The following is a 7,911-nucleotide window of genomic DNA, read 5'->3' as shown; positions in this document are numbered from 1 at the left end:
TTCAATTTTGGGGGGGGCTCCCACCCTCTTATTTTGGTCTTCCGCCCTAATATTAGGCCTAACCCCTAAGAACCTTGACCCCTAACGCTATGGCAACCACGGATCTAACCCTAACCCCTACCCCAACAAACCCTAGAAACCCTAACCCTAAAAACCCTTACAGCCCTAACCCGATAAAATTTACCACACTAAACCCCTGAAGACTGTTCTGGGGGGTCCACATCCAATTCTGGAATTTCACACTTCCATTTAAGTCTTCTTCCCCCCAATTTGGGGGTTCGCCCACCCAATTTTGGGGGTTCCTCCCCTAATTTGGGGGGGACACAACCGATTTTAGAGTCCCCCACCCTCCTTTTTTGGGTTCCCCCCTAATATTAAAAGTACTTCCGCCCAATTTTGGGGGACCCCACAATTTTGACGTTCCTTCCCCTAACTTGGGGCTTCAACCCTTCAATTTTGGGGGGGGCTCCCACCCTCTTATTTTGGTCTTCCGCCCTAATATTAGGCCTAACCCCTAAGAACCTTGACCCCTAACGCTATGGCAACCACGGATCTAACCCTAACCCCTACCCCAACAAACCCTAGAAACCCTAACCCTAAAAACCCTTACAGCCCTAACCCGATAAAATTTACCACACTAAACCCCTGAAGACTGTTCTGGGGGGTCCACATTCAATTCTGGAATTTCACACTTCCATTTAAGTGTTCTGCCCCCCCAATATGGGGGTTCGCCCACCCAATTTTTGGGGTTCCTCCCCTAATTGGGGGGGACACAACCAATTTTGGGGGGGACACAACCAATTTGGGGGGGTCCCCCCAATTTTAGAGTCCCCCACCCTCCTTTTTTGGGTTTCCCCCAATATTAAGAGCTCTTCCGCCCAATTTTGGGGGACCCCACAATTTTGACGTTTCTTCCCCTAAATTGGGGCTTCGACCCTTCAATTTTGGGGGGGGCTCCCCCCTTAGTTTGGCCTTCCACCCTAATATTGGGCCTTACCCCTAGGAACCCTGACCCCTAACACTACGGCTCCCACGGATCTAACCCTAACCCCTACCCCAAAAAACCCTAGAAACCCTAACCCTAAAAACCCTTACAGTCCTAACCCGATAAAATTTACCACACTAGACCTACGCCTAAAAGCCCTAACCCTAAAAATTAAGACCCTCTAAACCCTAACCCAAAACGTAAAGATTCTCAAAGCCCTAACGCTGGAGACCCTAACCTTAAAAAAAAAAAAATAAGACCTTAAAACCCTAACCCTAAATACCTGACCATAACTAAAACCCTAAGACCCTAACCCTAAAAACCCTATCAACACTAAAACCACAAAATACTTTAAAACCTTAACACACTAACCCCCAAACCCTAACCCTTATAACTCCAACCCTAACAACCTTAAAATCCTAACCCTAAACCCTGGAAACCCTAACCCTGAAACCCAACCCTACTGCCTTAGCCCTGAAACCTTAAAACCCTAACACCTTATTAGAAACACTCTGTAACCAATACCATAGGCTCAGGCAAGTATCTCAGTGAGGTAGCATTTTTATTCACGATTGCAATGGCAGGCGTCCCACAAGCCACCTACTAGTTCCATAACACAGTTTATATAATTTTTTTTTTCCTCTCGGTGACCAGGACCCTCCCCAGTTTCCCCATTGACTGAGTAATCCATGTTCACGATCTATCCAGTGCTTCACAGAAAATACACAGCTGCTGGCCTGTTACTAGTCAATTTTATTTTTTTCTTGACTGTTTTCCTCTTTGAGGTGGTAATGTTTCTTACACCGTGATTTCCACCCAATTGCTCTAAGGATTCTGGTTGTCTGCATTTTACAAGGTTGTCTGTTAAGCTTTCTTATCACTGCAAGCATATATCAATACCACCTTCCTTCCCTCTAAACGATGCAACTCTGTGCAAAAACATTTTTATTCCCACAACCTTGATCCCCTTACCCTAAAATCCTTATTCTCTTTAACCGTAACAACTCTAACCACAACCCTAACCCTTCATATCAACCCCCCGACGCTAATGACACTGACTAATGATCCAAACCCCAAACCCCAGGCAACCAACAAAGAAACAGACACAAAGCTGAAAACTACAAAAAAGGCAAAACCCTGGATACAGACCCCAAATCACAAACACGCTACCAAAATGCTACAGAAAAGCCCCAGACGCAGGCCCCAAGCACTACAGCTAGGCCCCAGAAGCTCTAGACACATCCCAAAGCCAAAATGCAATCCCCAAACACTACAGAAAAGCCCCCAAACACCAGACACAGGCTGCAGAAGTCTACAAGCAGGCCCCAGCCACACCCGGATGCAGACCCCAACTGTCCACAAGCAGCTCCCAACCCACCCCCCCCATCAACTGGACCCCCCCCCCCCCACCACCCAGATGCATGCCCCAGGCCCCAGGCCTCAGCCCCAGCCCCCACACCCCAGACTCAGGCCCCAAAGGTGTACAACCAGCTCCCAACTGCCCCCCTCAAAGGGAGGCCCCAAAGCCTGCCAGAGGACCCTAGAGCGTACAACCAGCTCCCAACCCCCCCGGCACAGGCCCCAACCCCCCCCCAGACACAGGCCCCAAAGGTGTACAAGCAACTCCCCATCCTCCCCAGAGGCACGCCCCAAAGGTGTACAAACAGCCCCAACCCCCCAAGACCCAGACCCCTACAGTGTAGAAGCAGCTCCCAACCCCATGCCCCCAAGGCACATGCCCCAACCCCTCCCCCAAGGCAGGCCCTAACAGTGTACAAGCAGCTCCCACCCCCCCCCAGACGCAGGCCCCAAAGGTGTACAAGCAGGCCCCTACAGTATACAAGCAGCTCACAACCACCCCCCCAAAGGCAGGCCCCAAGCCCCTCCAGATGCAAGCCCGAAAGGTTAAAACCAGCTCCAACCCCCTAACCCCCCCCGCCCCGCGCAGACGCAGGCCCCAAAGGTGTACAAGCAGTTCCCAACCCCTCCAAGGCAGGCCCCAAAAGTGTACAGGCAGGCCCCTACAGTGTAGAAACGCTCCAACCCCCCCCGCTTCCACCTCGAGGGAGGCCCTCCCCCCCCAGTATACACGAAGCTCCCAACCCCCTCTCAGAGGAATGCCTAAAAAAGTATACAAGCAGCTCCTAACACCCCCCCCCCCCCCCCAAAAAGAGGCAGTCCCCAAAGGTGTACAAGCAGGCCCTCAAATCCCTTAGGTGTACAAGCAGGCCCTTCAAATCCCTTAGCCCCTGCGCCAGCTTTATTGGCGAGCAGCGAGGCTGGGGGGGGAGGGGGGCAAGACAGCCTTAAATAAAATACAAATATAAAAAGTGTTATAAATGGCTGTTATAAATCCAAATAGGATTACAATCAAAGTTTACAATTTATTAAACGAATAGAGGCAAGCAAGCAGCGCTGGGTGCGCCGGGAGTCTCTGCTCCCCCAGGACGCACGCTTGTTACGTAAGGCGGCTGGTTTTGATGCTCCCAGGCTAATACATATTCATTACTACTTCGAGAAGAGGCAGGGTTATTAGAATTGGTTTCCGGAATCCGAAACCCCTCCCAGGGGCGCCTGCGTACCAGTCTCTGGTGGTCTCTCGGGGCTTGCTCGGGCTGAATGCTGGTTGTCTTCCTCTCAGGCTTTTGTCCTTCAATTGTCCTTCAGCTCCCCCTTCCTCCTCGTTTGGGAGCCTCTGCGCCGGATTTCAGAAACTCTAGCAACATCCCCTGCAGTAGTCAGCACTTTTCCCTAAAAACCCCTTTGTTCTCTTATCACCTAGACCCGGGCCTCGATGGTAACCCTTCAAATCCCTTAGTGACACGAATTGCTGGACCATTCCTTACAAAAGGAAGGATAAAATATGTAGAGGAGCAATGGCACCCGCGAAAGCCCGGCGCCGCGGGCAGAGGCAGCGAAGGTTGACGGCAGAACAGTGCTCGGTTTGAACACGGAGAGGGAAAGCGAGGGGAAGGTGGCCGAAGCCGGCCGCAGTCTCTGAGCTCTCCTCCTCCTGATTGTTTTCTCTCAAAGCCATTTCTGTCTGTGTGCGGGCACCCGGAGCCGGCAGAAGTCCCCGTGAAGTCCTTCGGCAGGACGGAGGGCTGCGTGGGCTCCAGTGAGAGAGGGAGTTAGGAGAATCTTATCAAGTAGAGATAGAGCGCTGACAGCGTTAAACTAGGATGCTACTTAGTGTCTTTGCTAACTATGGTGCATTGTGCCAATTAACTAAAGCAAGAAGCCTTGGGCCCCTTACCAAGGTCAGTCTCCTAATAAGAGAGTGAGCCTGTCTTAAGAAACTGGGAGAAACTGGTCCTGCAGATGGACAAGAGCCAAGGAGCAACTGAGTCTGTGCAAAGACAAGAGGTCAACTAGCGGTGACGAGGAAGAGTCATCAATCTTCATGCCCACGACCTCCCGTGCTGCCCAGCGCTGAATAAACATACCTACTTTACAATCTCACTGATTGTGGAGTCCCTTTTCCGCAAGTCACTAGCAGCGGTTTCTTCCGCAGAGGTTTTCCCAGAGCCGCTTCAAAGCTTCCCTCGCGGAGCTGGGGCGTCGCAGGGGGTCGTCAAAGCACGCACACACACACACACACACACACACACACACACACAGGCGTTGTTGTCCAAACAGAAAGTATTTACAACAAATTCGACAAGCGGTTTTCCTCTGCCAGCAGCAAATGCCTGAGGGCCCCTACAGCTTCACAAATCATAGCACAAAGAGCCTAAAGTTCCTCTAAAATTTAGGGAAATGATTCAAAATAGATCTGCTAGGGGAAAACGATCACTGGCGGCAGGGTACACAATACACGCGAGTCTCAGCTCTCCTCCGCAGGGTCAGTGCCCACGCCCAAGTGCGACGCTGATGGCACCCGAACATTTGCTGTAGCAGGCAGCAGAGCCAGCAGCTCAGGGGAGCAATTTTAAAAACCAGGAGGCACTTAAACCAACCCTTAATTGACCCAGTTACTGCAGGAGAGTCCCGACTACTCGCCCTGGAGTCCTACTGTCACCAGCAAAAAGCACCAACCAAAGCTTGGGGGAACTTTGGTACAGCACAAGAGAAGGGAGTGGGGGTAGCGTAGCCGTATCGCAGAGCTGCTGCTTTTCACACCATTTTATCATCCCCGATAACTGAAAGTAAGGCCGGGTGGGCTGACCCCACCACCACCACTCCTGGCAGCATGTTTGGTCCACAACGCTAGAATAATTATTTTGCTCCCTCCCGCCCCTACAGCTTCATCATCTGAAAAGATTACAGTCAAAACAATGGCATACACAAATAAAAGTCAAGAGTTGACATAGTAACTCCGGGATTTGGGTATCAACTGTCCGAGAAATCAGAACACCCAGGCTTCACAATGTGCCCAACATCGAGCTGTGCCAAGGGGGGCGGAAGGAAGAAGCTTTCCGTTTAAGCCTTCAGAGCATCGCTCCATCACTACGTCAATTCACAGCCACCACAGCGTGCCGATGGACATCTTTCTGTGCCAAAAGAAACAAGTGCTTTGTCCTCTTGATATCAAAGGTAGCCACCTATAGTTACGGAACCATGCACAAGACCTTAACTCTGACCAGCAGGAAAACTTAGGACAACTGAGTGCAGATCCTGCCAATTTCTACCAGTTCCAACTGTGCTTTAAGTCTCATTGCAAAGCCTCAGTTAGAAAAAGGATCACCTCAGGGTATCCAACAAGAAGAAGAGTTGTTTTCTTTTTTTTCTTTTTTTTTTTTTTTTTTAATATACCATAGGACTATGCAGTTCAATCATCAATCATCTTGGAAAGCTCAAGGAGGAGGTCATCCTCATCCTTCCCTGGGTCCAAGTCGAGCTCGGCTTCCAGTATGCCGTCTGAGAGTTCCCAAAGTAGCATCTCTAAATCCTCGTCTACAGATACGGGCGCGTTGCCTGTGGAACTCAGCCGGCGTGTCCTTGCTTCTTCTAGCTGGGAAGAAGCTGAAGTCGAGCTTGAGAACTCCATTGGCTCCACGGATTCTGCCTGGCTTCCAAGATGTGCTTCAGGTCTTGGCAGAGCAAGGAAGAGAACAATCAGTATATGCCATTTCTTAACGGGAAATCCCTTTTCTGCAAACCGGCTCTTAAAACCGTAGCCAACCCCTCCTGCACTTCAATCTTACCCAGGGATTGTTATTCAATTAACCCAGGGCTACATTTAGAGCCCAATATATTAGCAGGTACATTTTTCAGTTTGGGGGTTTCTCTGTGAAGCCAGAGCACCCGGAGTCTAGCAAAGATGGGAAACCAACATGGCCTCCCGGAAGCCCAGTGTCCGAGAACTACATCTCCCGGCATGCTCTGGGAAAACAATATGGACTCCCGGAAACCCGGTGGCCAAGAACTACATTTCCCAGCACTCCCCAGAAAATTGAGCCTCGCACCTTGCCGTAGGACGCCATTTTTTGCTCTGTTACATTACCGGTTTCGTGTTTATGGAGGGTTTTCCCGCCGTTTTGGGGGGTTTCCCCTCAATTTCGGGTTTTCAGCTCTCCATTTCAGAGTTCTTCCCCGCAATTTTGGGGTTCCTTCCCCTAATTTGGTGCTTCGCCCCCCCCCCACTTTTGGGGTTCCCCCTCCATTTTGGGGATTCCCCCCAATTCCAAGCCCCCCACAATTTTGGAGGCCCCCACCATCCTTTCTTGGCCTGCCACCCTAATATTAAGGTTCTTTCCCCCAATGTTGGGGTTCTCACCACATGTTTGAGGTTCCTTCCCTTAATTTGGGGCTTAGCTCCCCGGGATCTGGGGCTTTAACCCCAATTTTGGGGGTCCCCCCCAAGTTTGGGGATTCCTCCCCAGGTCTGGGGGGGGTCCACATTCAATTCTGGAATTTCACACTTCCATTTAAGTCTTCTTCCCCCCAATTTGGGGGTTCACCCACCCAATTTTGGGGGTTCCTCCCCTAATTTGGGGGGACCCGACCAATTTTGGGGGTCCCCCCCAATTGTAGAGTCCCCCACCCTCCTTTTTTGGGTTCCCCCCTAATATTAAAGAGTTCTTCCGCCCAATTTTGGGGGACCCCACAATTTGGCCGTTCCTTCCCCTAACTTTGGGCTTCAACCCTTCGATTTTGGGGGGGGCTCCCCCCCTCTTATTTTGGCCTTCCGCCCTAATATTAGGCCTAACCCCTAAGAACCTTGACCCCTAAGCCTATGGCAACCACGGATCTAACCCTAACCCCTACCCCAACAAACCCTAGAAACCCTAACCCTAAAAACCCTTGCAGCCCTAACCCGATAAAATTTACCACACTAAACCCCTGAAGACTGTTCTGGGGGGTCCACATTCAATTCTGGAATTTCACACTTCCATTTAAGTGTTCTGCCCCCCCAATATGGGGGTTCGCCCACCCAATTTTGGGGGTTCCTCCCCTAATTGGGGGGGACACAACCAATTTTGGGGGGGACACAACCAATTTTGGGGGGGACACAACCAATTTTAGAGTCCCCCACCCTCCTTTTTTGGGTTTCCCCCAATATTAAGAGCTCTTCCGCTCAATTTTGGGGGACCCCACAATTTTGACGTTCCTTCCCCTAACTTTGGGCTTCAACCCTTCAATTTTGGGTGGGCTCCTCCCCTCTTATTTTGGCCTTCCGCCCTAATATTAGGCCTAACCCCTAAGAACCTTGACCCCTAACCCTATGGCAACCACGGATCTAACCCTAACCCCTACCCCAACAAACCCTAGAAACCCTAACCCTAAAAACCCTTACAGCCCTAACCCGATAAAATTTACCACACTAAACCCCTGAAGACTGTTCTGGGGGGTCCACATCCAATTCTGGAATTTCACACTTCCATTTAAGTCTTCTTCCCCCCAATTTGGGGGTTCGCCCACCCAATTTTGGGGGTTCCTCCCCTAATTTGGGGGGGACACAACCGATTTTAGAGTCCCCCACC

Source organism: Anser anser, assembly GCF_964211835.1.
Source record: "Anser anser genome assembly, contig: HAP1_SCAFFOLD_223, whole genome shotgun sequence".
Lineage (NCBI taxonomy): Eukaryota > Metazoa > Chordata > Aves > Anseriformes > Anatidae > Anser > Anser anser.
The sequence above is the reverse complement of the archived record's forward strand: the minus strand, read 5'-3'. Positions refer to the sequence as shown.